A 12,902-nucleotide genomic window follows, 5' to 3' on the forward strand; every position below is an offset into this window, starting at 1 on the left:
CCTCCTGAGCTAAATCCTTTGATTATTGTAGGAATTCTTTGGGTGAGGGTAGGGGTAAAGAAAGAGTATCTTCTGCACTCCAGTGTTATGATCTTATCCTTTCCTGCTCCCAAATGGGGACCTTTGGTTCCTGTCAGTGTGGAGGCCCACCCTCTTCTCATCTGTGTCAGCCCTGGTACTAGACCACAAAGCACACTCGGTATATACATGGTTTCTTACAAAGACCTTAATAATGTAGGGCTTTTGTTCTATGTACTCTTTGTATATAGGGTTCTTCTATCTGTGATTTTGGCTTTGGACCTGGGGGAAGGGGTGTGGGGCAGATTGAGGATGATACTAGTGTTCTTCACTGTGCTGTTCTAAAACCATACTCTTCTCTAGCCTCTGCCCCAGGGCTCGGGCTTAGCTTGGCCTCTGTGCCTCTTTGATCGCCCCATCCACACTGTCCTGTTCTCCACTGAGCTCACATTCTACCTCCTTGGGGATGCGGAGGTGATGAAGCTGATCTCCAATCACTGTCCATCAGTCAGAGCCCTAGATGGATTTGATTTTGCAGTGAATGCACGTCTCAGGCCTTCATTCTGGGACCTCTGCAACAGTAATATATGCTATCTTTTGTTGTTGTTGTTGTTGTTGTTTTTAAATGAACAACTTGATTTTTAAAGCAAAATTATTCAAGGAAATAATATTAGGAGAGGTTGGAGGACATAAAACATTTTAAATACTCCACCTATTGATGTTTTCATATTTTAAAAAAACATATGTCACCTTTTGGAAATGTGAACAGGGAAATTTCTGGGTCTTCAATCGAAGGGTCAATAGTTGGAGAATACATACCTCCCTTTGCAAAAGTTATTTTTTGGGCAATTCTCTAGGAGTTGGCATTCTTGATTTTAAGTTAATCATCTTGTGTAGAATGTTCTAAAATAGCAGATGATTCCCACAGCTCAGTTTACATTTGTTTCCTGATCTCCTCCCATGTGAGGAGCTCTTATTTTCTGACTGGCTTCCTTTCTCTCCGTCTCCTCAAATTTCAGTTAAAGTCCATTTTGGGAACTTGTGCCTATAGTTTAAAAAACTTTATTGATGAGAGGCTTTGCTTTAATATATAATGAATGAATCAGAACTCTATGTCCAAGATGCTTTTTTAAGTGCCGACAAAGTGTTTTAATTTACATACTAAAGTCTTCATTTTGTTCTTAAACCTTTTGGACTTGCTTGATACATTTATCAAGTATGATTCCAAGAGTTCTTACATGGGCAATGTGCAGTATGTGCTTAATAGATAACATTAATAAACTCACACTCAATCACAACACTAAAAGCCACTTCCATCTGGATTTACTGGCAATAAAAAGAGACATTACAGAACTTTGGGAATTTGATCAAGGCGCCAAATACTAGTCTTAGATTACAAAATTGTAGAATCTAACTACTTGGGAAAACAAAGCAAACAAGGACAGACTTTTGGTAAAAGCTTTGCACTGTAGATTAATAATTAATGTGTTAAATGTACTTTGTAATAAACTCTATCATCATGGATTACTTTTGATAGCTAAATTGGCCATGATACCCCAGCGTGGCTTCATTGACTCAGGCTTTCAATTTTACTTGCTAGATTTATCAGGTTAAACGACAATGAACCTATTACAGGGCTATTTTAACTTGTTTAGAAATCATAATTAATTTAAAAATATTGATGGAGACTGCAAAAACTCTACAAAAATTGGCAAAATTACAAACACAAACGAGAAGGTCTTTAAAAAAGAAAGTGGCATAATCTACTTTTAAGGTAAATAAGTAGCATTCAGTAGGGAAAAGCCTTTCAAAGGAACTAATTAATGTTTTTCATTCAAGACAATGTTGATGGTACACTATCTTATTATTATATGTGGATAATGAAGATGAAAGATTCAGTAAGTTAGTCTAAAAATAGTCAAATGTTTCAGAAACAAGCAAATTATATCTTATTATATATATATATTTATATATATAAATTATGTTCATCAACTTTGAGGTCAGAAATCAGAAGTAGGTGTAAGAATTAAATGTCTAGAAGACTGAGAAAAATATCCTTTGTGATGTGTTTAAGTCCAGAACTCTCAGCATTTTTTTCAGAAATTGAATATAAATCCCACCAGAATCCTTTAGAACACACGGAGAATGGCAAACCAAATAGACCATCTCTTAGAAAAGTGAATTTTATTTCCTCAATCTTTGCCTTAACCTTAAGGAAATTGCATTTATTTCTATTTTCATGGGGCACTCCATTTTCAGATGAGGGATATTCAAGGGTCATGCTGGAGTGAAGGTACAGAGTTACTACACAAATCTATAATTCATCACTTGTTCTGAGTCCCGTATTCCCTACCCCCAAGAACAATAATCTCACACACATTTAGAACATTACTTGTTGCAAAGGGTTTTTGTTTTTCAACCATATGATGCTGTTCATTACTAAAAAACTCACACAAAACAACACTATATTTATTAGGGGTGTATGTAAATAGATTATGTGAAAAAAATCCACCACTCTGTAGAAGGAATAAAGATTGAAGTCTTCATCTAAGGGGCGGAACCCACAAATCACTCTCACAAATGTATTTCTTTTACCCTTGAAAGACTTATAAAGTCCCATTTTTATAGGGAAGCTCCTCTCACAAATAGTTGAGAATCTACTCCATTTCAGCTGCTTGGGATATATCAGAGAACAAAGTCCATGACCTCAGAACTGGGACCCTTGTCAGGAATACAGACAAAACATAATAGACATAAAAAACAAGTAGAATAAATAGGATGTTAGAGGACGATAATTAGTACAGAAAAGGAAAAAGAAAAGTTTGCAAGGAGGTGAGTGATTATCCACGAGGTTATTTGGTGAAGAGCTTTCCAAGATGAGAGACCAGGCATTGCATGATCCCCAGGAGGAATGTACCTGTCCTCTCAAGGAAATGCAAGGTGGCTCATGGGGTTGGAGCAGAGATGAAGAAGAGATGAGGTCAGTCAGACAAATAGTATGGACCTCTATAATGTCTTTGGTTCTTCCTTGAAGGAAAATGTGGCACTATTACAGGAGTTTGAGCAGAGAAGGGACATGATCTCACTTGAGTTTTAAAAGTTACACACAGCTGTTGTGTGGAGGTAGAGTGTAGAGGACCAGGTTATCAGGGAGGCCAGTCGGGAGGCTCAGACACTAACCTAGGAGAGGGGTGAGGTGGCTCAGACCCAGGAAGGTGTAGTGCAAATAGTGAGATGTGGACACAACTGAAGCATATTTTGGAGGAATAGCAGACAGGATTTCCTGAGATCAGATGAGGGTAAAAGAGAAGGACATGTGAAGAAAGACCCCAAGTTTCTTTGGCCTGAACACCTGGAAGGAGGGTGTTGCCATCAATGCAAATAGAGGGAAGGCTGCATATAGAACAGGTTTTGTGGGGGAAGGCTGGAATTCAGAGGTGGAGGTACTGAATTTTGATACTGTCTTTAAGTATATCTAGGTCAATGGCCAAGTAGGAAATTAGATGTGAGAATCTGGAGTTTGGGAGGTGAGTCTGGAGTGGATATATGAATCTGCATTTGGGAATTGTCAGCGTGGTGATGGTGTTTAAAACCCTGAGGGGGATGAGACTGCCAAAGTAGTGAGGGTGGAGAGAGATGAGACGATCGGGGACCTAGTCTGTTTTCATGGTGCATGCGTGAAACACATCCTCAGTGAGATGGAACTATATAATTGCAATAATGAGCAAGTGCTCTGAAGGAAAACCTCCCAGGGCTCTGGGGGTGTACAATGATCAGGGTGAGCCTCTTACAGGAAGTGGCCCTTTCAAGGACACCTGAAGGAGAAGTAGGAAGGAGTCAGCTTGAAAAGGGAAGACAGTTTGAGTGAAGAGAACCAGGGTGGAACAGCTGCATGAGCAAACGACCTGGGGCCGCCAGGGCCATGGACACACTGAACACATGGATGAGTGTGGCAAGAACTCGGTATGCCAGGGGGAGAGTGATGTGAAACACAGTTGAAGAAGAAGGCAGGGGCTGAACTGAGCAAGGGGCTGCAGGCCACATGCGGATTTTGAGCTTTTAGGCAATGGGAAGCCATTCAAAATGCTAAGATGAAAAAGACGATAAAACAGTGAATTAAAATCCTTTAGCTGGAAAGAGGTGAATAGTGAAGGGTTTCAAGGACAGTGTAATGGAAGTTTCTATCAAAACTGTGTATGAAACATGTGGGAGAAAGGATGAATGAATGGCAAAGTCGCAAAATAGGCTCTTGGGGTACAATGACTAATCAGAACAAGGTGGAATTGTAATATCTAATTTTATGGCTATTTTATTTTAAAAAATGAAAACCTCACAAAAGCTAGAGAGGACTAATAGAAACCAGGTATGGTGTGGCCAGTGATGTGACCCTCAGATTGAGAATTGCATAGTCCTTTTTTAAATTGGAAAGAAGGATGGAACTGGGCATATAAAATAATGAATGATATGGAGGAGACCAGGTGGCCGGCCCTGTTTGTCCTTCGCTATTATGCTAGACTAGGTCACGGTCAATGACTGGTGACAAGCTGTTTTCCATCTACCCTGAGAATCCAAATCCAAAAAAAAAAAAAAAAAAAAAGCCTCAACTAAGGATTGAGAAGAGGTCAGAGCAGGAATGTTTTCACATTACAATACATTATAATAAATTTTGTGGGTTTGCCTTTTCTGAAAGTCTTTAGAAGCTGGACAATGATTAAAATAAGCTAACTATGGTGAACCTCACTGTGCTTTGCTACTTGCACTGATTAGTTGTAACTGCCCCTAGCTAGGAAACCAATCCAGGAGTGGGGAGTGATGAGACTCAGTTTGCACAGGGAGTTAGAAGAGGGAGTTTGGGGTATTTTGTAGGAAGAGTTACTTGGGGCCATGAGAGGTAGCTATAAAAACAACAGAGTATCCTCAAGGAGTTCTTTGGGTTCTCCCACATAATATCCAGTTAAATTTGCAAATTTGGGAGGCAGATTCTCATCTACTTGGGAAGGTACAGAAAAGGGGGATGGACACAATTCTTCTAGCCCCATGTTTTTGTGAATATGATGGACAGCTAATCCTTAATCAAAGGGAGTATCTTAAAAACCTTTTAAGAACTATAAGATTACTTGACAACCAAATACTAAATAATCTTACAGAAATGTCTTAAAGAACAATCTCATTAGCTCATCCCTCTCTCCCTTCCTTCCTTCTTTCCTTCCTTCCTTCTTTCCTTCCTTCATTCCTCCTTCTTTCCAAAGTGGTAATCAAGCTCCTCTGTGCCAGGAGCAGTGCTAATTTTTTTTTTTTTTTTTGTGCTAAATTTTTGATTCGTCCTTATCCTTACAGAGTTTCCTCTAGCGGGGAAAGAGCAAATAGTAAACAAGGAAATGAACAAGTTCAATTTGTCCTGTGAAGGTAACCGAGCAGATGGGGAGGTAGAAGTAGTGGATCAGCCTGGGCCCAGGGAGCCATCTGAGATCTCGCATTCAGGGAAGTTTTCTCTGGGGAGTTTACATTCGAGTTAAGACCTGAGGATGAGAAGGGCATAGTCTGAGGCATTCCATCACAGCCATTCACATACTGTGTAGGTCAAGTGGTTTCCACTTAATTTTGTTCTTTTCAAAAATCTTATGTGGTGAAGCCTTTATGTCAGTTTATGATAACTTGTAGAAAGCCTAACACTCCCGCCACTTAAGTTATAGCTTCCATTTACTTGCAGGCATAATTCTTTATCATCTATTTTCAACCATCTTAATGCAAAGGAAGCCTGGTATCTATGACACTAGAGTTCCTAGGACAGGCTTAATAGGAAAAGAATGGTTTGCTAAATAAAATGTTCACAAACAGTTTGCACGTTCAACTGTAGGGGGAGTGAATATTCATAATAGGAAAAATTCCACTGCAAAAAATGAATCCAATGGTTATGAGGGATTTGGAAACTTGGAAATATCATCAAAATATAAATATTGGTATATTACCAAGATTGCATATTATTCTGTATTATTAAATCATAAAAAAACTCAACTTTTACCGCAATCAGGTTTTGAATGCTCAACATTCTCATGCCATTTAACTAGAACAATTTTTCTAGATACAAATGGATATATTAACTTCCATAAAAGTGTTATCTTTTTACAGTATATTTAATTCAGATCCAGTTTCTATTTCCACTAAAATAATTGCTTATAATACACAGACTCGATTTTATATGACTAATTAGAACAGTGTATGGGAAAAAATAGGTTTGCAGGTAATATTGAAATTAAATATGTTAATCTGTACCTCTGTGTGCACATTTTATATGAGCTTTAATTTGCCAAATAAATTATAGTTCTGTGTTTATAAGGTGCCCTTGAAAGAGTGTCCTATTTTTGAGCACTAATACCACGGGGAAACAAATATACAAAGCTTTTAGCTATAGGCTACACTTGCATAAATTAAGGAAAGAGCTGTTGGTTGGTAAGTAGAGCTATGGTATCCTTAGCTTTTTAAACACTGAATTGTTAACACAATTTTTTTAGTATGGTTACTAATATTAAGATAATAAATAATATTTAGTTTCAATATCGCACCCTTCAGCCAGGGCATAAATTCATTTTGAATGCTGTGTTGAATTAATGTATAATAAACATACTGCAGTTTGCTATCAGGAATTCTCAATGAAATGCAGGAAGTCAGTTCTTTGCTTATGCATTAGCACTGCCAGTCTTGCTCTGTTTAATTTTAGCTATTTATAAAATTGCTCTACTGACAGTCCTCTTTATTTTAATGTGATTGTTTTAAGGTTAACCAGAAATGGTACGGTGTGTTTTCGAAGTAGGTTATAGTGCTGATGTAGGAATATGGGTCCTTAACAAAAATCCCTTTCACAATTAGCCACCTGCAATCAGGACACCCAGCTGCCTAATTGGGTGAATTGTGGGGTTTCCCATGGGGCAGGCAGTGGCCTGCGAAGGAGCTGTTGAGTATCTCGGAAGGGAGTTGGAGCCCAGAGGACTTGGGAAAACAATGTTGGCTGATAGAATTAGACTCTGATAGCAGTGGCAGCAATTGCCACCTACTTCTGAGGAAAATGACAGCTGTATTTAAAATGTTTCTTTATTATTGTCTAATAGGTTGGCTCTTTTTTATGATATTTATTTAAATAACTTCTAGGACTTTTTCCTTCAAAGTGGCTCCTGGGCTTGGATCGGGCGGGATGAAGGAGTACAGTGAATTCCCCAATAGCACCCTGGTTTGCAACCAAAGGAAGTAGTAAGGAAGCCCTCAAAAAGGATAAAGCTAATATTATCTGTATCAGTCTGCTCGGGTTGCCACAACAAAATACTACCGATTGGGTGACTTAAACAACAGAAATTTGTTGTCTCACAGTTCTGTAGGCTGGAAGTCTAAGATCGGGGTGCCAGCATGGGGAGGTTCTGGTAGGAGCTCTCTACCTGGTTGCAGATGGCCCCTATCTTGCAGTATCTTCACTTGCAGGGATAATGAGTGAGCTCTGGCATTTTTTCTTATAGGTATGTTTTTTTTAATTATTATTATTTTTTTGTATAATTTTTTATTGGAGTTCAATTTGCCAACAGATAGCAAGCATAACACCCAGTGCTCATCCCGTCAAGTGCCCCCCTCAGTATGTTAATGCTATTGAATCAGGGCTCTACTCTTATGGCCTCATTTAACCTTAATTACTTCCATAAAGGCCTCATCTCCAAATACAGTCACATTGGGAGTAAGGTTTCAGCATTTGAATTTTGAGGGGACACAATTCAGTCCATGACATACTCTAAATTATTTAATATAGGGTTTTTTTTAAAGATTTTATTTATTTATTCATGAGAGACACACACACAGAGAGAGAGAGAGAGAGAGAGAGGCGCAGAGACACAGGCAGAGGGAGAAGCAGGCTCCATGCAGGGAGCCTGATGTGGGACTCGATTCCGGGTCCCCAGGATCACACCCTGGGCTGCAGGCGGCACTAAACCGCTGCGCCACCGGGGCTGCCCTAATATAGGGGTTTTTAAATAGGAGTTTTAAATAGGGTTTTTAAAATAGGGGGTCTAAATGGGTTTTTTTTTTTGTGCCAAAGAGCCTCTTGGCAGTTTGGTAAAGCCTATGGACTCCCTCTCAGAATAAAGTGTTTAAATTCATAAAGTAAATTACGTAGGGTTACAAGGGAAACCAACTATATGGAAAGGCAGTTAGCAAAATCTTAAAACATTGTGACTTAGAAATATGTTTCTTTTTTATTAACACATTAGTTAATATGCTCTAGCAGTTTGTCTAATAACTACCATAATTTTGATGTAGTGTTGGGTAAAAACGATATTTTGAAATATTTGCAGTAACCATGATAGAAATTGAAAATGTTAGTGATTTTTTTTAATTGGTGACAAAATCATAGGTAATACCATTGTGAGCAGTTTCCAACATCTGTAATGGAAGGAAATGTAACTTTTTAATCAGAGATGTGGAGATAAAAGTAAAATTTTTTTTTTTTATCCAAATTCAAAGACTTTCTTGTGTGTATGGACCACAAGTTAAGGACTCCTGGATACGTCACTTTTTGAGATGTGTTTGCAATTTTAAAATCTGTTTTTATATTAGTAGTGCTTATAATTATAAAAATATGTCAGCTATTATCATACTTAACAGAATTATTCATAGTTTTTGTTACTTTGTGAAATCTGGCTTTAAAGAATATTCAAAAAGTTGTGGTTTTTCTGCTGGGGCTAAAATTGGTGTAAGAAAAGGTTAAAATGGTAAAATTATTTTAACAGCTCCATTTATAAAGGGATTATTATGACATGAGGATCCATTTTTAAATTCACTTGCCAAATACAGGCATACTTCCTTTCTGTAACTGACTGATTTAGGAAAGCCATATATTTTGTGGGCATTGCTAAAATTCACATCAAAGAAAAATAAATCTGGGTTCACTCCATATGAAATAGTGCATCTATGATTTTATCTCACAGTAGTTTCTCAGCTTGGTCCTTTCAGAAAAGGAAAATATGTAACTAAAAAAGCAAAACTATTTTCCTAACTGAAGACAAAAGACTATTTCCTCAAAAAGCCAACCTAAGAGGAAGCAGTAACTTTAGGAAGCATGGTTGGAATGTTGAGAAGGTCTACTTGAATAAAAGCCCTAAGATGCCTTTGGGGAGTTAAGCCACGGACAAAGGATTTGGGGTACTTTTTAAACATTTTTAAATAGCCAACCCAGAATTTTATATGACCTAAGGGCAGAATTTTGATGACCTAAGTCACTTAAGAAATGCTTTAATCCCAGAGACATAGTCAGGGGGCTGTTTCCTTCAGTACAAGTACCAAGATGGGATATATTACAAGAAAAGCAACTAGGCCTATTCAGGTCGAGTCTAAGGATATGGAGTCTTTTCAGTGAAATGGGCATTTAGTGTTTATTTCCTGTTCTGTGTTCCTGTTCCCAGAATCCATAAAAAATATGTGGCTTCCTTATTTGTATCTGTCTTTTTAGATATTTCATCATCTAACAGAAGAACCTGTAGTTACCATAATGATAGTTTGTATGATATCTAAAACTTGCTTAAGAAACCTATCTTTATTGTATTTGCTGGCCAGATGATGAAACTGAGATTCCAGAGGTTTAGTGGTTTGTCCAGGACCACAGCACTGGGATGTTGTGGTGCTTGGACTAGAGCCTGAGTTTTTTGTGTCTGAATCCCATGTTCTTTGTACTAGACAGTGTGGCCTTATTTAAAACCTCCTTAAGGAATGGACAGTGTCGCACAGGAAACCACATTTCAATAAATATTCGATAGATCAATTTATTGAGTATTTGATCAATAATAAATATGAATCAAACGGCCACAATGTGACAAGGTAACCTGCTAGCCACTGACATTACAATGTGAACAAAACAGATGCAGTCTCTCACTGAAGCTTACAAACAAGTGGGACAGGAGTGAAATACATAATGATAATGCAGTGTAATGATGCACACTATGTAGGAGGGGCTGGGTTTGCTTTAACGTATGTCAATATCTGAGCATATTGAGTTGTGTCCTTCACAGCGTTCTTCATACTGCATGTACATGTAAAACACTGTCACTCAGGCTATGAGTATAGGAGTCTTTCTGCCAATCCTTGTTTCTTAATGTACATGCTTGTGTGATATTGGCCGAGATTCTTAACCTCCACGTCCCTCAGCTTCTTCATCTGTCAAATGTGATACCAACAGTGGCTACCTCAAAGAGTTATTGTAGAGATGGGAGATAATCTATCTAAACTGCACAGAACGGTCCTCGACACATAGAAGTACTTAATAAGTGAGGGCGGTTATGATTTTTGTTGTTTCTTCCTCCCTTAGTGTACGACAAGTGTTCCCTTGAACTTGCTCTTATGGCTTGCTCTGGGTTAATGTCCACAATTAATACTTGCCATTCCTGATGGTATCTGCCACCGTGGCCAGGCCGTGATGTTTTGACTTCAGAGAAGAGCGTCTTTGCAAGTCTTATCTCAGTGTGATCTGCTCCCTTTCATAAAGCTCTGCCTAAAGCCCGTGTTAAGACTCAGCTTTTCCCCTTTAGTCTTAAAGGAGACGGAGATGGGCCTCGTATCTTTGTTGAAATTCTGCAAGATGCAATTTGAAGTTGGATTGACCTTCAAGCTGACAAAGTAAAATAAACAGTTTTATAAATGAAAATGGCTAATCTGAAATAGATCACAGCTAAGAACTTCATTTTTTATTCATTCTCTTCATACAAGGTTGATATCATACAAGTGAACATCTAATATTGTACTTCATTGTGGGGCTCACCGAAGATGCAGTTAGAGGAAATTAAGGACACAATGGACCGGCAGAAACCAGAGAAGATGTCTATAGTCCCTTATTTCAGAGAGTTATTATACTCAAATGGAGCTATGCCTAATTAAAAAAAATAGTTACTAAAATTTTACTGTTGGATTCTTTTTCGTTTGAACTATTCTGGGTTCCTAGAAATCAACTTAAACTGACAGATTTAACTATTTTTTTTCCCTATGGCAGAGCATCACATAGTTTAGGAAATCTGCCTGAAGGTGCTTCAGATGAGTTGCTTCAAACTCATGTCTTTTGAGGAGTACTTTGTAGCAATTTCGATTTTTTTCAGGAAATAAAAATCTATCAGTTAAGAGCCCAAATATTTACCAGAGAAAATACAGGAAAAGAAAAAGCAAATTGTAATAGTATGGGAAATAAATCACAGGATCTAAACATCTCCTCATCCTTACCTGACAGCTGAACCTAGTGGCTTTGCACAAAAGAGAAGCTCCGATACTGGTCTAAGTGCTTATTCCTGAGATTCACAGAGTAGTCTGGGCAACTACACTTACTCTGGTTCTTAGCCTCAAGTTCCGGGAAGGCAGTGGATCCGGCCCCATTAGTGGGGAAAGGCTGAGTGTGTAAATAAGCGCTGTGCTCACAGCTGGCTGGACTGTGCAGTCCTATTGTGTATGATATAGCACCAAGATTGACGGCCTAGAAGAAGTGATCCTCTGCACATTCCCAGAGCAGCCTCTAACCCTGTTGCAGATAGATCCTTACATATACACAAATGCACATTAACACACACACACACACACACACACACACACACACACGTACCTCAGCTGAGTTTGTGGGATGGCATTTGAATGTTCTAAAGGTCTGAGATCCTCTCGCTCATGTTATCACCTTGGTTCTTGATTTTTGGTTCCAGAAGCTTATAGCTCCAACCATCTTGCGAAACACTGTTTATCTCTTTGCACTCATTTCCTTCTGTGTGTCTTAGATGTGTAGCTCTTCTTAATTTACCCAGTGGTGCTCATGTCTAGTCTTTCTATTAAGCTGACCGTATCCACATTTTTAATATGACAAGTTTGTGACTTTATGTATAAAACTTAATAAATCAAGGTTTATTGAATTGAATTATACATAGTTTAAGGTAAAGTAGGTTCAAAGGATGCATCATCTACACCTAGCTGTGTTAAAAGCATATCGAACTAAATTAAACCCCAAAGTGCATAACAATTGAAAAAAATAGGGGGGAATTCTAGAAATGGTATCAAGTATAGAGATGTATCCAGTTACTGACCTAAATTCATATCTAAAGTCCTACCTTCTTATATATTCTTGGTATTCTTGGAACACTGGGTTCCTGTGATGTGTTGTTTTCTCCTTTCACTTTTTGTGTTAATGTTCCAAAAGGGAGACAACCAAAATATCATCGTTGATTTAAATCTCTCCGGAGACACCCAGTACCACTGATCGTCTCTTTCCTCTGATTCTCTTCTGCAGAAATTCAGTGTCCAGATGTTTCAGAATCCAGATGGCCTATGAATCCTCTATCACCCAGAAAGGAGGAAAATATGCATGAAAGTAGAACACTGAAAAGACAAAAAAATAATTTAGTGTGGGCAATGTAATGGTGACATACAGGGCTCAAGGAAAAGCTTCCTTTCTGAAAGCAGCAACTTAATAAAATGCATGTTGTAGGCTCTATCAGCAAGCCAAATTTTCATTCCTGCTCTTCTTTCCATCACCATTAAGAGGCTTGCAGAGATCCACACTGTTTAAAGGGCAGACAGCATGGAAGAACTATCATGTACAATTTAAAGTAGCAGCTAAAATTGGAATGGTCACAAGAAAGCCTGTTTCTTTGCAATTAAATTGACAAGCTGTCTATGATTACCCTAGGGAACTTGGCAGCTGAGTGATAAAAAGACTGCAGAGTGTTGAAAGGTCTAACGCAACATACTAGGTGGACAAAGACCACATCTGCTTAATATACTGATTGGGAGAGTTCTGGAATGTACTTGGCTAAATTAGCCAAGGAAGGATACTTAATGATACTTTTTCCTCTCTAAGATCCTCTGCTCAGGACCCATTTTAGAAATTA

General features: G+C 38.3%; 1 long non-coding RNA gene across 1 annotated transcript; it reads right to left on the bottom strand.

The window, feature by feature from the left end:
• Nucleotides 1–9,798: 9,798 nt before the first annotated feature.
• LOC112924502 (uncharacterized) lies at nucleotides 9,799–12,348 on the bottom strand. Its single transcript, XR_003235894.2, has 2 exons — nucleotides 12,123–12,348; nucleotides 9,799–10,654 (listed from the first exon to the last, which is right to left on the bottom strand). It is a non-coding gene; the product is annotated as an uncharacterized lncRNA (long non-coding RNA).
• Between the last annotated feature and the right edge of the window lie 554 nt (nucleotides 12,349–12,902).

This window comes from Vulpes vulpes, chromosome 3 (assembly GCF_048418805.1).
Source record: "Vulpes vulpes isolate BD-2025 chromosome 3, VulVul3, whole genome shotgun sequence".
NCBI lineage: Eukaryota > Metazoa > Chordata > Mammalia > Carnivora > Canidae > Vulpes > Vulpes vulpes.